The sequence below is a fragment of the Aythya fuligula genome, chromosome 2, assembly GCF_009819795.1.
Source record: "Aythya fuligula isolate bAytFul2 chromosome 2, bAytFul2.pri, whole genome shotgun sequence".
Lineage (NCBI taxonomy): Eukaryota > Metazoa > Chordata > Aves > Anseriformes > Anatidae > Aythya > Aythya fuligula.
In genome coordinates this window covers 133,018,699-133,038,100 of record NC_045560.1, presented here as the reverse complement: position 1 = coordinate 133,038,100, position 19,402 = coordinate 133,018,699, and positions in this window count along the sequence as shown.

The window sequence follows — 19,402 nt, the reverse complement described above, 5'->3', positions numbered from 1 at the left end:
TGGATGCTCTGAGGATTTCTTATTTTAAGTTAGTCCTCTGAACAGAAAAAAAGAGAAAACCAAATACCAAAGCTGCATTATCTATTATTTAATTCTTACTAGTGTATATTCCTTAATGAAAGTATAAAAGAAATATTAAAATGAGTTCCATTTCACTAGTCTAACACAGCTTAGCTTTCCACTTTTTAAATAAATGTATATTCTAAACTGAAATTAACATTTATTTTAATATGAGCACAAAAAAAATCATTTTCAAGGAGAATCACTGAAGTCTCATGTAATTCAAAGGGACACAGCTGGTAGCTCTAATTCAGAGTAGCTTGCTTGTAAATATTAATTTTGATACCATTTTGACATTGCTCTGCAAGCAGTTAAGGCTAATAATATTGTTTTATAGTGGACCAAAGGCAGTTCTCTGCATAATGGCCTAAGTATATTCATTGTATAATTCAACACCTGATTGAAAAAAAAAATAATCTTTAAATATATCTAAACCATTTGTATCTTTTCTTCAGGAAGTAATGGCAGAGGCACATCAAGAAATAAAATTATCAATTATTTTATCTCTTTTACTCATCTATTTGCTTTATACGATTTCTGGAATTCGACATGGATACCTAAGAGTATGATTATGGAATGACCCCTGTTTGCAGGCAGAAGAATTTAAAATTCCTTCAGACTTCAAACATCATGATATTAAGCTGAGGAAAGTTGTCTTGTGTATTTTTGTTTTTAGTATATATATTTTATGTTTCTCCATCCCTTCATAAAGTTTCACAGTATAGAGTGCCTTCCATGATACAAAATGTAGTGAGATCTCACTTAAATCACCATGGACCTGCCTGAATCTCTGATTAGACTGCTCAAATGAAAAATTACATGCGTGTGTAGGTGTCTATCAGTCAACAGTTCACTGTCACCACTGTGTGTGTATATATTATATATAATCCCCTGACAAAAAAAAAAAAAAAAAAAAAAAATAGAAGTAATGTTGGTAATGTGTATTGGTAAAGAAAGAGTAAATAGCATTTTGCTGTTGGTTAACATTGCTTTTTAACCTTTGCAGGATATTTTTCTATGTTTTCTTACATTTGAGGAATTATCAATTCTAGAACACTGAAATAAGAAGCTGCCAGAGAACATTCTCTTCATAATGCCTAATGATATGAAGTTATGAAGTATCAAACTTTTAAAAATAAAATTATTTTAACCTTTGAGGTTAGATTTGTTACCATGCCAAAGCAATTCAGACCCCACTAAAGCTGCATTGAAGTTATTCTACATTTTCAGGGCAGAGCACATTGTCAAGGCACATTAATGAATCTAGTCTTTGTAACTGACTTTACAAAAGCTTTAGAGGGCTTCAGAGTAGAAACAGAGTAAAGTAAAAGCAGAGTTGCAAAGTAAAAGCAGAACTATGTGAGAGCTAAGCAGAGAAACTCACATATTGGAGTTCCTCTATATGTCACTGAGTGAAAGGATTTCCTTTTGTTTTTCTCCTCTCATTTGCCTGCCACCTTGTGCTTTGGACAAAAAGAAGTCATTCAAGATTATGGCAGCAAAAAAAACATATCACCTTTGAGAAGCATTAGCTACCACACACTGAGCATTCTTCAAATAATCTTCTCCTTTTTTTTTTTTTTTTTTTTTTGTCTTCCTGAGTCATCTCATCATAAGGACTGTTCTGTGATGTTTAATTCTAAAGAAAAAAATATTTGACCATCCAATGGCACTTCTTGCTTTAATTTGCTGAGAGGAGCTAATTGGTAATCTATATAAAGAAAAAGAAGACAGTGAAACAAACCCAACAATTCCTAAAGGGAATGTTTAATTTTTAAAAATAATTTATACGATTTATTTCCTAGAATCATTTCACTAGAAGTTATTTCAATGGGCTAGGCCAGATACTTGGGAAAAAATTATGTATTACTTTTCAAGCAAAGCTAATAAGCAGAAACTGATTCAAGCAGAAAACTGGATCCCAACCATCCTGTCTCTGATTCACAGGATTTTCATTGTGGAGTTTTTAGAAATTCATTACTTAATGATCTAACCATCTCTGGCATCATAATTGTACGAACTAAGATAACCAAAAAATCATGTACTAAGTAGAGAAATCCTACAAATTCAGACTTGTCTTAGGAAGAAAAAAAAAGTAAATTTCTTCTAAGTATGTCTTATTATATCAGTCTTTATCAATATCATCTATATCTTTATCTATACCATCTATATCTATCTGTGCTTTGGTTTCTCAAATAATAAGTGTAGAGAGATTCCTTAAGAGGGATGTTCAGCATGTTAAATTAAAGTCATCTTCATTTAGAAGGAAGCTGTCTCTCTCATTGACTAAGAAAGTTGTGGAGGTTATCCTTTTTCTACTCCACCTCCTGTCAAGTGTTAGCAACTCTGAAAAAGAAAACCCATTAATCCATTTAAAATGGATTTATAATGGATATTTTATAGAAGTATAAAAATAAGCCAATAACATAACATAAAATGATTAAGATTAAATATTATTTAAGCTCTTTGGATTCTGACCTTAGTTGGAGTAATTAGCTAACAGAGTAAAGTCCCTTTCAAAACATGGCACAAAAAAAAAACATGTTTTCTAAGTTGTTGAAAGATTAACTTGAAAACTTTCCATATTCAAAGAATAGGGACTATTAATTTATTGTACGTTCACACAGTTATTGAGGTGTACATAGGAGAGGCTTATACTTGTATATGAGTGAATACCACCTTTTGTTGTAGGTACGATACCGTCACAGAAAAAAAATCTGCTGGTGTGAATTTATAGTTCTACTGTCAGGAAAACATTGAGGCCAGGCAATGTAGTTCTTAATCATAGAATCACAGAATATCCTAGGCTGGAAGGGACTAACTAGGACCACTGAGTACAAGTCCTTGTTCCATGCAGGACCACACAAAAATCAAACCATATGTCTAAGAGCATTGTCCAAACACTTCTTGAATTCTAGCAGGCTTGGTGCCATGACCACTTACTTCCCTGAGAAGTCTGTTCCGGTGCACAACCACCCTTTCAGTGAAGAACCTTTCACTTCTGTAAAGCCAAGAGCTGTACTCAATGATCTTTGTGGGTCCCTTCCAACTCAAGATATTTTATGATTCTATAATTCAGTGACAGAATGCTTTAATGCATCCCTAAGTGCTTATGAGAAAAATTTGATTGTGGGACATGGAATTTATCATTCTGAGATTATCATTTCAAATTTGTATTATTTCTTTATCATTTACAATTCCCAGCAGCTGGCTCAGCATCCCAGTTGCCAGGCAGCAGCAAGGACCATCTGCTTCTGGTGCGTAGGCGCCTGTCCCACTGTCCTGGCAAGGTGGCAGAGTGGGCCTGAAGATGGCAGATGGGTTCACCCAAGAGCTCAGATCACTAGTCAAGGCCATGTTAATCAAGTCTGAGCTCAAGACAGGACAACAGGTCAGGATCAGGCCTAGGTAACCGAGAGTAACAGTGTGTTAGGCTCCTCCCTGAGAACTGGGACAGCCCAAGGCTGGGTTTGGGACACAGCCTGCAGGTGGGTGCAGCCTTGCAGCTGGTGACTACCCCCATTATGGCATCACTGGGATAGAAACTGACAGTACTGGAGCCTGACAGAATGTTCGTTGTCCTGGGCAACATGGGGCAAGCCTCAAGGGTGAACAGGGCCAGGCAGGGCTGACAGTGCCCTCAGGGCCATAGCACCAATATTCAATGCACTATGTAGAATAGGTGGCTTAACTGCAAGTTTATTGCATCAAAACTTCACTTGGTCATTCTGGAGGTAAATAGCTTCTAGATTTCTATCTTGAGTTTTAATTTTTAGAGGTTTTATTTTCTTGCATACATACTACCTGAAGACATTAGGATTAATCAGAATTAATGTAGATACTGTGTTCTTACAAGACCGGGGCTGTATATTTTCAGAAAGCAAAGAGAGAGGCTCTGTACTCATCTAAACATTCACCCAGGCAAAATGAGATAATTTCAAATTCCATTTCCCTTCCTTCCAGGTACCTATTATAATGCATAAGGAATTCAGCTGGCATGACAGTGCACCTGCACTATGCCAGAGAGAACGCTCAGGCAGAATATATCCCCTCCATCCATCTAGAGCAACAGTTATGATTTTCTAGCTTACAGTTTCCTGTGTGAAATCCTCCTGGAGCATATATCAATGCTACTTTATCTTCAGGATTAATTCAATGCTACTACTAAACCCTATTTACTCATCATCTTTGACGTCACATCCCAGGCATTTTACCAGCATCTCCTTTGGCATCTGGAACATATTTCCATTTAAACTGATTTACCTATAATTTCATATGTATGTTTATTATTTCTTTAATCCATTTTAAATTTTACACGTAAGTGCATTTGTATATAATAACTAGAAATATCATTAAAAACTTTGTTAATATTGGGATTCAATTTAGAGAGACCTTTATTTCTACTTTAACAGTTCAAATAAATCAGCAAATTTAGTTTTACAACTAAACATTGAATAACTGAATTTGTTGTGTTTTCTAGTAATTGCATTTTTTTTTTTTTAACATGTACCTTTTTATTAACATTGCCTTATTTTCTTTATACTTACTTCTGACCCACATTTCCTTTGACTGAAAGGTTTGGACCTTTGAGAGACTTGTATAATGACACAACTTTCCTGAGGAATGTTTCTTCAACTTTCTTCAGCTTCTGTTCCCAGGATTCACATGTAATAGGAATTTTTTCTTGGAGCAAAGCACACTATGGAAGGAATAATTTTGTCATAATACTGAGCAGAATAGCAATTTGATGAAATGATATATAACCTTTATATATTATCAAGATTTAGTTCCATTTTCCTCTTATAAATGTGTTTGAACTCTTTTCAAAGGGGATAGCAGTATTTTGTTATTCATTAAAAAAATGTTCACTTTGGAATTAAATTTGCAATAGAGCTGTCAGAGTTTCTGAATCGGAAGAGTCATCAAAACATCCATGAAGAGATTAAGATGAAGAGGATTATTATTTTTTTTTTTTAAGGTTTTACTTTTTGTAGAGGACAGACAACAATCATCCAGGTGATGAAAATACTCTCTGGAATTTCCTAATTCTTGATGAGTGTTCTTCCCAGTCTGAAGTCAGTCAAAATACTGTATCATTCACATGATTTTCTGTGTCTTTCCTTATTCACTTAAACATTGTAATCAACTGGAATATTGTTATTTCAGCTAGGTAAGCAAAGTTATTGCCCTCTAGTGGATAAATTTATTTGCAATTGTATAAATTATACTAAAAAAAAAAAATATGAAAAACATATTGCTTTGTAATATAGAACTGTGAGACAGAACCAGAAAATATCCTTGATTGAAAAATATCCCATGAACTACTTTTGGGGAATTATGTGTTCTTCCCACCGTAAATTACACTGAGCATCTGTCTACATAGGTAATCTCTTTTGAATAAATGGGGCCTTTATAACTAAAGTGAATAATATTTTATAATTTGGAACAGGAATCAATGAAAGTTTCTTTGGGATATGTTTGAATTTTTATGAAATATAGATTAATGAGATTAAGATGTGGCTTCACACATATCGCAAGTATAAATGTAACAATTCTAACAACATATTTTGGGCATTTAATCTGTTTTAAACATCTAGTGGGTGTTGTTTTAATATTCAGACTTCATCAGTAAGACTTATTTCATCCAATAAAGAGCAACATAAATATTTGTTAAATGACTCATTATTTCACTAAACCATTTCTTAACACATAATGGGGTTGAAAATTTGACTGAGAGAGACTGATTTCTGTAAATTCCATTGCTTATACTTTGAAGCAAATGGTATTACTTTGGATTTACACTGTTGGGTCCTGAGTGTGCTAACAGGCTTTACTACCCTAAGCAGCCTCACCTTGACCTTCACCCACCCTTTCTGTGGTGGCATGAGAGTCTAATTTAAGCTCATTCCTGGACACCCAGACCTGCCCAGAGTGATGCTGTAGGTGTCCATGAGCCCAGATATGCCTCCTGCTGTCCTGGTTTGTAGGCTTCCTGGACAGCCAGGCTGTAGGTAGGGTCTTCAATCCTACCTCCTAGGCTCCCCCTGGACTTCACTCATGACCTCACCTTGCCTGTGACTGCTGGTTGAGCCTGCTTCCCTTACTACCCTGCCCTGAAGCTGTGGGGCTGTGCCTTCATCATGGAAGGAACCGCCTTGTTTGTCCCACCTACTGTCAGCTTCTCCTCATCAAGAGCCCAAGGCCAGATGAGCTCTCACTGCTCCCTGTCACAGGGGCGAATAAAATAATGTTTCCCTAATAGTTCTACATTTTGTATAAATAAATCAGGCCCAAATTTATATTTGCTTTAATTTTATGAATCATATCTGATATTTTAGAGTTTTAAAGGCAGACCGGACTTCTACACATTGTAATGTGTAAAGAATTAGATAATTTTTCCTACCAGGTATTTCTTGCTTTATTCAGAATATTCTCTAACCTAGTTATTCGGCTTCCGCCATACCTAATGCATTCATAAAAATTACCTTTCACATATAAGCCCACTTCAGAGATTTTTAACAGTCTCTAAAATGGTATTTAATTGTTATGTTGTATCTAGAATTTAAAATTTGTTTTCAGATCGCATAATTTGCCAACTACAATCTCACAGCAACTGTTGAACTAGGCAAAACAAATACATTGGGACCCACAAGTAAAGTAGAAAAGACTGTGCAAGTAGATGTTTCTGCAACTGAAATATAAAATTAAGTAAATACAAATCATCCTTGGATGACATGGTGCTTACCCAAGGAGTTAACCTCTCAGGGTAGTGGGTGGGCTGCACAGCAGCAACCTGGTGATGAAAGTGTAGTCAGATATCATCTTGTATAACCTTGGAAAAGAAAGCAGAGGGAATCTGAAAAGCAGGTGTTTTGCCTGTGCCTTAATAAAAGATCAACTATACAGGTATCACCATAATGATATATGTGGCATCTGTGGTGGTTTTACCCAGCTGGGCAGCTGAGCTTGACTATAACCACTTTCTCAATCCCCCTTCTCAAAGGAAAAGGGGGAGAAAATAGGATGGAAGGAGCTCAAGGGTTGAGATAAGGACACGGAGATCACTCAACAATTATCATCATGGGCAAAGCAGACTCACTATAGGGAGATTAATAAAATTTATCACCTATTAGTAACAAATTAGAACAGTAAGAAACAAACAAAAATAAAACAACTAAAAACACCTTTGCCCCATCCACACTGTTCTACTTCCTCCCCGCTGAGAAGCATGGGGGAACAGGGAATGGGGACTGCAGTGAGTCCTGAACACTTTGTCTCCACCGTGCCTTCACGGCCACTCTCTGCCCCTGCTCCATGTGGGGTCCCTCCTACGGGATGGTGTTTTTCCCGAACTGATCCTGCATGGGCTGCCCACATGCAGTAGATCTTTAAGAACTGCACCAACATGGCTCTGTGCCACAGGGTCCATCCCCCAGGAGCAAACTGCTCCAGCACGGGTCCCCCATGGTTGGGTGGCAGCTCCCCCCAGCCCCCCTGCTCCTGTGTGGGCTCCTCTCCACGGGCTGCAGCTCCGGCCCGGGGCCTGCTCCTGTGGAGGCTCTCCATGGGCCGCAGACTCCTTCAGGCCACATCCACCTGCTCCACCGGGGGCTCCTCCACGGGCTGCAGCATAGAGATCTGCTCCATGTGGAGCTCCATGGGCTGCAGGGGGACAGCCTGCTCCACCAGGGGCCTCTCCACAAGCCATGGGGGAACTGCTGCTGCGTGCCTGGTGCACCTCCTGCCCTTCTTCTGTCTGGTTCTCACTCCTCACTCTCCCAGCTGCTGTTGTGCAACAATTTTATTCCCTTTCTTCAGTCTGCTCTCCCAGAGGTGCAAACAACATCAGTTAGTACCTCAGCTCTGGGCAGTGGCGGGTCCCTTCGGATCCAGCTGAAACTGACCCTTATCTAACATGGGGCAGCTTCTGGATTCTTCTCACAGAGTCCATCCCTGCAGCCCCCCACTACCAAAACCTTCCCACATAAACCCACTAAACTATCATATACATGGCTTCCTACAGTGAGCAAGGTGAGGACGGTTATCTCTCAGTCATGCATGCAGTTCTATCACTATAATATTTCTGGGTCAGACCAACAAGAAAACCCTTTATATGCAGCTCTTGAAAGCATGCAAGCATTGAGCAGGTCAGAATTAATTGTGATCCAACACTACATCAAAAAAGTGCCAGTAGAGTGTATTCCTCATGTTAAGGCATCAATTGCTATTCCCGCTAAGTTTGAAAAGTACCTATCTTGTCAGTTTCACAACATTCTATGAAATTTTAAGATTAACTCTATGAATAAGATCAGCAAATCAAATTTACATCTATATATATGAGAAAGGTTATAGTAGTTGTTTTAGGAGATCTTCAGGTAGCTAATTTTTACTGAAAATGTATTGCATGCACTTCACATTAGATGTGTGGTTTTATATTAATTACCCTGATGTTTAAACAAGAAGAAATATGTACATCTATCTCATAGAAAGATTCCACTTTTTGGTACTTCATGGATTTTAACTGTTTTCCAGCATGAGAGATACAGTCATTTTATTTGTATATGTCAAGTAATGTCACTGTAGGATTTGCTTCATCTCAGCAGGCTACATTAACATTGTTTATTCCTCTGTGTAGTTGATATATTAGTGCAATAGAAAGAGAAACACATTTTTCATTAGATAACACATCTTCTCTTCTCTTGCCAAAAGTGCATATGAAGTTTGCCATGTTGCATAAAAATGTATGTATTCTTTCAATACAAGTGCAACATGCTTCTCTGCATGGTATTACTTTCTACATCTTGTTACCCTTACAATCTCATTCTGTCCCCTGCCTTTTCAAACATCCCTATTATTAACTCAAGGTCATAGCTGGTATATAATGAATACTTTGAAGAATAAAAATATATACTGCTCAATAAATTGTCCAAGAAATTTTTCTTAATAGAAGAGGTACAAGAGATAAATTTGGAAATACAGCAAAATATAAAGGCAAATATTTAATGCACTGATTGAACTCATATCTCTAGGCTGTAATTAAATTACAGACTTTTGTTTTGAATTTCAGTGGACTCATGATTTCACCATTTTTCTTAAGAGACAAAACCCACTTTCTGTCCTACCTGGTTATCAGACTTGGAGGGCAACAACAGTTCATTTTTTAGCAGAGTAAGGAGGTGACTGGATCCAAATATATATATTTTCATTTTATTTTGTTGTTGTTGTTGTTTTTAAACATTTTTGTAGTCATTTTGTCATTGTTTCAACGTATTCCTGGCAGTCTGCAAAGATCTTTTCTCCCAGTACGGTCAAGTGGGTAATGAAGCCACATAGTTCCATTTCTTGATCTCATCCTATTACTTCATTATTTCTTCCTCCCATTGTGCCAGTCATGATGTTCTCAGATGGTATCATTTTTCCTGCTTTCTCTTAGATACACCAATATCTCATCCTTACCACATATAACCAATCTCCTGTCTACAGCTGCAAAGGATATTCCTCATTTAGCTTGGCAATTTTTTTTTTTTTTTCTCTTTCCTTATTACAGAACAACATGAAAGTGGCCTTTAGATGGATGTCACAAACACAACCTTCCACTAAAAACTAAAGAGATGGATTCTTCCATTCACCACAAAAGTGCAAATTTCTCTCAAAGAATGGTAGAACAAGCAGTGGCATTAACAGGAAATGGTGAAAGACAGTGATGCCCAAGAAGGCTGATATTGCTGATATTCTTAAGGGATATATCAGAAATTTTAAGCTCATCTTCTACTGTTCTTTTGCCTGTCTGTTTTATAATTTTTCTCCACTTTTTTTTTTTTTTTTTTTTTTTCTTCCTCTATTCTCTACTATCTTACAGATAATTTTAGATCCATAGGTAACTGATCATGTCTTCTACAACCGAAAGGAAAAGTAGCATTAAGGGAAGACTTAGTTTTACCCATCACCTAGGATTGCAATACAGACTGTGTACAGATTGCAAAACTTTACAATTTGCAACCTACTATCAGTGAAACTCTTCCTGAAGCATACTATTAGAATCTTACAAGTGATTAGATAAAAAGTAAAATTATCATAACCACCTGAAAGTAGAAGTCAAAGTTTCAAATTGATCTAGTGCATGACTAATTATAACTTGTCAGAGTCCATAAGGATGCAGCAGAAAGCAAAGACAGTAATACAGATGAAAAATAAATAAATAAAACAAAACAAAATAAAATAAATTGCTGTGTAATTACTACGTTTTAAAAAACTAATTTTTCATCACCTTCATCTAAACTGTTGGTGGCCCAGATATGAGAGATGTAGGATGATCAGAGCTAGTTTCAGCTATTTTATCCTTACAACTTAAAAGAAATGAGAACAAATTCCTTTGACTAGTGAAGTGGTATGCATGATTTTAGAATGGGCCTTCTGAGGAGACTCTGCAAATGGAAAGAAGATCCAACGATTCTGTTCCTTCACATGCACTCATCAGAGGGTTGTTTCCCACTTGGTCATGTAGAAGTGGGAACAATTGCTGATTCTTTGAGTAAAATGAATGAATATGATCGGGAAAAAACAAAACAAAACAAACAGAGACATAGGAAAGATTAGCTCCCCTCTCACTACAACAAAGTCATAGAATCATAGAATCATTAAGGTTGGAAAAGACCTTCAAGATCATCTGGTCCAACCATCACCCTGTCACCAATATCACCCACTAAACCATCTCCCTAAGCACAACATCAAACCTTTCCTTAAACACCCCCAGGGACAGTGACTCCTCTACCTTCCTGGGCAACCTGTTCTGATGCCTGACTACTCTTTCTGAGAAGAAATGTCTCCTAATTTCCAACCTAAACCTCCCCTGGCACAACTTGAGGTGATTCCCTCTAGTCCTATCACTAGTTAATCTGTGAGAAGAGACTGAACCCCAGATCCCCAGCTCAGGTAGTTGTAGAGAGCAATAAGGTCTCCTCTTCTCCAGACTAAACAATCCCAGTTCCCTCAGCCATTCCTCATAGGACACTGTATGGAGCCACAGGAATAAAGCTTCTGGAGCTGCTTCAGTTTAATAGCTCAGAGGAGGAGAGGTGATACTAAGGAATGGCATCAGTAACCTCAGACACTTCAAGGGGGAGAGATGTTTCCTAGGACATTTTTGTCATTTTCTACTTACCTTCAGTTGATGAAGTTTCCAGTTGCAATGTAATGGAATTGCCATGACTAGTTTTTGTTTACAGGTGCAGGACTCCTCTTCCTGAAACATTCCCTAGCATTTATTTTATTATTATTTTTTTTAATAGTTAACTAACCAAATAAATATAATCATGCACACTAATTCTAGTTCACTGGAATATTCATAGACAAACAAAACCAATAAATACAATGTGGAAGTGAATTCATAAAAAAAAAAAAAAAAAAAAAAAAAAAAAAAAGATTATTTACAGAAATCATTCCCTGTGTTCACTAGTTTATCTTAATGCAAATTTCTGCAAATTGCTTGCATAAAGAGTAGATTACTGAATACAAGGTCATGCCCTTGCATATCTCACTTTGTGTGTTATTCTAAACAGTACTGCTGTCTTGCTTTGTTTTTCTATGCCTTAATGTCTACTTCTCTACTCATGTTATAGGTATTCAGCTACACCAGCCATGAGTCATTTGTAAGGCACTAAATGCTCAGCAAGTTTCTTCTACTACATGTTTCTTCTTCCCTGTCTTCATTACTGAAACTACGTCAATGGTCTTGTTGGCTGTAGACCTTTAGGCTGAATAAGACACATAACTTCTTACAGTAAATGGCAAGTAGAAGAATAGTGAGCAGTATCACTTATTTTGAAATGACCCACTTATAGCTACATGAAGACCAGGGTGATCTTCAATAATGTGAACCAAAGTTTAGAAGTTACCTGTTCATTAATTTCTTCCTCCTCCAACTCAGAAGTAATAATTATTAAAAAAAAAAAAGGCAACAAGGTGTTTTAAAGGATAGCTATACTCTGATTATTGTCATCTGTATAGGGTCCAGATAATTTTATCCTTTTCCATCTGTAGAGGCAAGTTTAGAGACTGTATTGGTAACTATTACGATGAGCTATGGGTTTCTGAAAATGAGATCGCTTCCCAAAGCTGGATATGCTGTAATTACATCACAATCATATTATTGTCATCATCTTCTCAGAATGGCAAGCTCATACCATTCCAAGCAAGTACATTTTTAATCATTAAATTAAAAGCTTTTAGTTACAAGAGCTAAAGAAAAATGTATCATCTGTCAGCAAAAATGATGGGAGAGAACACTAGTGTTTCAAAGAGTAGTCCTGTTAGTCAGCTTGCTACTGTGTTCCACAATAGCTCACAAAACTTCCCATCATGTGAGGATCTTTCCTGACTAGGGAAAAAAAAAAAAAAAAAAAAGTAACAAAAATGGAGAAATTAGAAACTTATCTGTAATGAACGAATTTGGTGTATGAACTGGAGAAAAGCAGTTCTCTGGTCTCAGTTGATTCTTGAGGAGTAGAACAAGTAAAAAATACTTCCCATGGAATAATAATAATAAAAAAGTATGTGCACATATATATATATACACACACTTAAATCAATACAAATTTGCTGTTTGTTAAATGTTGATTGCACTGCTTACCTATAATTCATTAAAAAGGGAATTCACCAGATTGGTTATTTATTGAGTGTACTCTACTCTGTGACATGTACTCTGTTCAGGTACCCTAAATATCTTTATAGATATTTAGAATACAGATATAGAATTTTCATGGCCTCCATAAATAGCCTCTCCCAATATTATGTACTATTAGGAAAAAAAAAAAAAAAAAGTCTAAATTAAATTTCTTGATTCGTAATTAAGTCAAATTTCCCCCACAGTGACGGGGTGTAAATGTATGCTTTTTATGATACCTGTACATTTTCACAGATATAATTACCATATCCTCTGTAGTGAATTCCTTTCTAGGCTACACAAAAAATTTCCAGTCCAAAACAGAACCTTTCTTATATGCTTTCAAATCTCTGATCACTTTGTTTCAGATCACTTTCTATTTGTTTTGTCTTACAGTATGGTAACCAAACCTGAAATTCCAGTTGAGATCTTAGTAAGACTGAGTAAGGAAAAAAAAAAAAGTATTACCCAAAGTTGTCAATTTTCCATAAACCATTCCCAGAATTGTATTTATCTTTTTTTTTTTTTTTTTTTTTTTTTTTTTTTTTTTGTAACATCGTATTAATCTTAATTCAAATTATGGAACATCTATACTTTTTTTTTTTTTTTTTTTTTTTTTCCAGTCTTTCTTGCATTGTTCTTCCTCATTTTATGTTTGTCCATATCATTTTTTCACAATCGTAGTACATGTATTTATCATCATTAAATTTAATCATATTTTTGACCTTTTCTCTGACATGCATTTATCTCCAGAATACTTACAAACTTCACAAAGAAAAAAATTTGCAAATTGCATTACCATGCCCTTCATTTCATTGTTTAGGTTGTTAATGAAAATATGGAATTGACATTCATAAAAGCAGTGTCTATGAATGGGTCAACTTGAACAGAAATATACCCCCCTTGTAATTAAAATTTACTTAAAACTGAGCTAGCACAATATTTTATTTTTTTTCCTAGTAATTTCATTTGTACATGATGTATGCTGTTATGGAGTTCTAAAAACTGTACATTAAGAAAGGAACTTTTTTCATCATCTACTCATGCATTGTTCCACATTTTCAGACTTGACTCCCTCCTGCCCTCCATGGAAAAACAAACAAACAAACAAACAAAAGCAATAACAAAACACAAAAACAACTAAACCGATTAGTTACTGATAACAAGTAATATGGAAATATTTGTTTCACTATGGCAACAAAATGCTTTGGTGAGGAACATTCATCTAGAACATATAAAGGTTACACAAACTTGGGATCTGAACCATAAAATCTGGCAAATATAAAATATGAATGGTTTTGATTCTATGGGAAAGTAAGAAAATTAAGATATCCCAAGAGCCAGTATGATGCCAAGTATCATTGAATGAAATGCTGTCAAGTAATTTAAGATTCCTGAGGCTTGGAAAAGGACATAGCTAATGATACTACTTATAAACAAATAAATAAATAAATAATGTTAAATATAGGCAGAATGTGGTAGCAAACTATATTACCTATATGATTACAATTTAAAGGGGAAATAACATAATTAGGAAAAATATTTACGTTTTATTAAGTATTTATGAAATAGCCTAATAAAAAGCACCCTTAATACACACCAGAACTACTTTTGGATATTGAAGTAATCTTGTTAGACTTATGTTCCATAGACTTTGCATTTACCTGAAATTCATACTACTAAAAATGAAAACAACATGTAATTTTCACAGTTATTAGTGCTTCTTTCATCAAATATGTATTAATCTATTCTCTTACTCATTAGAAAAGTATTTGGTTGTACTGAGTTGCAAGATATTATTTAGGTCAAATATAGATTTACTGAGACAGGTGCTTGAGGTTCACCCAGCTGAAATAAATGTATCTGAACATCACTGAAGTTACTGATGAAGCACAGACTAAACATAAAATAAGAAATTTCCAGCTAAATTATTTTATGAACTCCAGTCTCAAGTTATAACAACTAACAAGCTCACTTATTTGGATAATAAAATATGGTAAACTTAAATTTATGGTAAAACCAGATAGAATAATTAAATGTGGTACAGTGGAGCTTGCTCAAATGATTAATGAGAAAATTTATTTTACATGATCTAATACTCATTAGATGTTAGTCCATATACATATATATACTATCATAAGCATACCATGCATATGTACCACTCATTTTTTATACACCCTAGATATGTATGGACATCATGTGCTTAAAGATAAGTATCTATACGGGCTTGGGGAAAGCAAGAAGTCCTTGTCTCAGAACTCCACCACACCCTCTGCCTTCTGGCAGCTTAATGGATGCTTATAATGAAAAACTAGAGATTATATCCTCTTTATTGAAAGAATCTGGAATTCTGCCTTGCTTACTCTCTGTTTCTCTCTCACACATACATATATGTGTGCACACATGCACTCTCACAGAAGTCAAATGCTAGTATCTCTATTAGAATGAAAACAAACAAATGAACAAACCACATATTCCTCAAGTTGCTGTTGTCATCCTCTATCCTCCAGAAATTTTACTCGTCTTGACAAACAAGTGAATGTTTTATCAAAATGTGTAAAACTTTTTAAAAAGTACAAATGTTTTCAGCTGCCTTTGGGTCTGGAGGCTACTAAGCCAGCTAAACACCCCTCACACATAAAATGCACTCACTAAAGGTGTTTTTTTCACTGTGAAGGTCTGAACACAATAACAATGGTAATAACACTAAATAATAGGAACAGTTAGAAAGGCTTTCAGAGCATGTAATAAGCTGGGCAACTGTGATATCAATCAATTCAGGTAAACACTGCGTAAAACTCATGTGATGACTAAGCAGCTAAATAAATAGCAGTAAATGCACTTAAAAAAAAAATATATATATATATATATATATATGTATGTATTAGTAAGCCCCTGTGCTTTTCTTGTTTTTCTATTCCTTTATTTTTGCTTTATCCTTTTCACCACAGGGCAATGAAACAGGTGAAGAAAGAACCTAGTATTTTCACATCTGCTTCTGTGCATACAGGTTTGTCCAAGTCCCAGAAAATTAATGAGAACTAGGTGTTCAAATCTGTTAGGTGGCCTTGAGACTTCAACCTAAAAGTATGAGCAGTATTTGGAAGCCTCTCTTAAGCTAAAGGTCTAAGCATAATTCTGCCTCTTCTTCAGATATGCATGAGTAAGAACATATGCTTGGGATCTCTACTGGGAGCCTCCTTAATGATATGGAAATACTGTACAACCAGTTCTTGTGCTTTTATGAGGTGTCTTGCAATACAGAAGTTAGAAGAAAATAAAATTGAGAAGACCAGAAAAATCCCAGAAGGAAGATAGAGAAAAGATTAAAAAACTGTATGTCTAAGATTAAGGAAGATAAATATATATATATATATATATATATATACATATATATACATATATATACATAAATTTATACATATAATTTATATGTATATATAAATATATACATATATATATATGTATATATACATATCTTCCTTAATATATATATATAAGTTAAAATACGTGAACCTAGTGAGCTTTTTTAAGGACATTGTAAAGCATTACAAGTTCCAGGATGGTGTTTGGGCTCACACATTGTACAGAGCAAAACTGGAGGGGGTAGTTTTCTTGTGACTTTTCTGCACATGAGTTATGAAGGCCACATCTAACTGAACAAATAAGACTTTGTAAAAGATCATAACATAATCTAACTACTTTCTCTGAATTTCTCCCAGAATACACACATAAAACTGGTCTACTTATCTTCCTCTCCTGACAACTTCCCCTCTACTATTAGCCATGTACAAGCAGACTTTTCAAGGCTAATAACATTGTTATACCACCCCAGTTTATCACCCCATCTTCTTCCTTTATCATAACTTTTCCTTGATATAGTACTAGAACAATATAATGAGGTTAAATCTGTTTTTGTAGCTCTATTCCACACACACACACAATACAATCATATATACAGATGGGTTTGAACTGTACCTCCCCTTCAAAAATGCTACAGTAATTTCACAGCAGGATATCAGATTCAAAGGAACTTCCTACCCTTCCTCCCAACAACCACATCTACACCAGCATCTTCGCCCTTATGACATCATATTTAAAACTTTTTTTTTTTTTTTTTTTAATTACTCTCGTTAAGATAAAACTAAGGACACAACTGGCACTGGAATAGAGAAGAACAGGCAATGCCATGAAATTTGACTGATGAAAAATGTTAACAAGGCAAAATTCTGTTTAAGCTTAACTGATATAAAATCCCTGTTCCTTTCTTTCCTTCCAGGACAAATATAAATATGAAAAACAACAGTAAGAGTAAAAAGAAACTGTTACCATTGCTTGAATCCAGAAGTAAATGGTGTTAAAAACAGTGTTTGATCAGAAGAGCTTAGGCAAAGGAAAACTGAGTCCTGTTCAAATTTATATTTCCCCTAACAACATCTGTTTGGGGCAACAAGATCCTGTAAGTGTGTAATGCATTTTTATACACTGTAGTCCTAATAAATATGTCTGTCCTTCTATTCTAACAAATTCATTTTCCAGGTCTTAGCTTCCCTTTTTCTTCCATACTCTTTTTTGCTTTGGGGTAAATGGGTTTATAACAATACACCCACACTTCAATACTCCCACACTGAAAAACGTTATTTCTAAAATTGTTAAATGTTGCTTTTTAGACCATCAGCACACAGGTTACAAAGTTGAGACTGCAAACAAAACTTTAATACTAGTCTCAGGAGAATATACTTTATTTTATAGTCTTCTTTGACCTGACCACTATTTCCCAAGAGACAAAATTAACCTATTTCTACAATTAACCAATTAGAGAAAAGGGATGTTAAGATAACCCTAACATGGAAGTAAAAGTTGCCTATTAAAGGGGGGGAGGGGGGGGAGGGGGAAATCAGGTTGTAATTGGAAGAACCTAGACATAGAAAAACTGAATCCCCTGTGTGTGATTTGTCACTTGAATAATAGCTGTTTCTATCTGATATATATCTGTAATTTTGGGTATCTATTGCAAAAGGGAGTAATGCATAAGCTTAACCCTGGGTGAAATCTGTTTCTTACAGGCTAACCTCCTCAGATACATTTTCAAGTGAGCCCTTTTAAAACATATTTTCTATTGATAACTCTGCTCTCTTTTTACAAGCAGTGTGAAGTCTTTCTTCTATAAACATTTATTCTTGATCCAAAATCTCATATATAAATGCTATAAACTAAAATGATCTTAAGGAATATTATACGTGTCTATTTTAACCCATGTTGAAGTTGAATTTCCAGTCAGCTTAGAGCAATACAAAACTTGGGAAAATTACCTTTCATTTAAGATTCAACCTAATATGAAGTCCTTTGTATTTATGTTGTAGAAGCCCTCAAGTAACTAGACTTTTTCATACTTATGAAATACAACTTATGAAAAACACCTGTTGGTTCCTTTCTTGACCAAACCTTTCAAAGCTTAAAAAAATATTTTATATATTTTTAAAAGCACTCTATTACCTTACAAGCCATTGACTATGCTTCTCAGAACTCCTGTCTGTCAGACTCACCTGTTGTTGCTCTACATTATTTATTTCTGTTTTGTGCATCATGTTCTTTCCTTAGCTTTTAAAAACATCAATATGGGGCACATTGTAAAAACGAAGGAGATAATATTCAACATAAATTGTTAAGATCTTACAACATTGACTAGACTTCTATTCCTGCATTACCTAGTGAGTAATCAGCAGCAGTCCGAAGGACAGCTGGACCATTCATACACCTTTGGCTGCATGGACCCATTTAGTATGTTGGGAAATTGCTGATGGACTTGATGTTTAAACAGACCTTCCTTGCTCTGGAGACTCAGACAAAAATCAGAAAGCATGGAGAGAATGTATTACAATTGAAAGGGAAAACAGTAGCATGAAAATTGTCATAGAGTAGAGAAAATAAAGTTTTATATGAGTACTTGCATGGAGTAAATAAGGAGTTGGCTGCTTTGGTGCTTTTTTTTTTTTTTTTTTTTTTTTTTTTCTATTATTCACTAACACAGTACTAACTCATGCTACTAAAAATTATTATTTTTTAAGATTTTATTACAGAAAAATATATTATTTTTACTGTTATTGTGTAGTTCACAATGTTTTTGTTTCCAAGAGTCATTTTTCTTTAACACTGTGTCTTCTTTCTCTTTAAAATATACATCTGTCAGTCTTCAGCTACAGAATTTTATTTTCAATAGCTATTTCTCTTGGTGACCTCTCCTACTTTTAAGAGATTAGGAGATATCTGCTCTAGTTTCTGAAATGGATGCTGTCACTACGAAGACTAAAATAACTGGAGGCCTGACAAATGCCACACAAAAGAGATTTTACCCTTGAAATATCTCCCTGACACAGGGAAATCATTTTGCAGACTAGGTTATATACTTAGGTTAGGTTAACTTGATTTGTAACTCTCAAACAAGCACCAGAGAGAGTAGCCTAATCTGAGCTGAGTCTGCTTTGTGCAGGTAGTTGGACCTGATGACTTGCAGAGGCCCCTGTGAACCTAAGTTATTCTATGACATTATGAATTTATTAGTTATTCTATGACATTACGACTTTATTAGAATTAAAAATTCAATGGATAGTTAACTAATTTCATTTAGTTAGTTATAAGTTTTTACACTTTCAGACTTCCTCCTTGACTTCACTGGCTTTT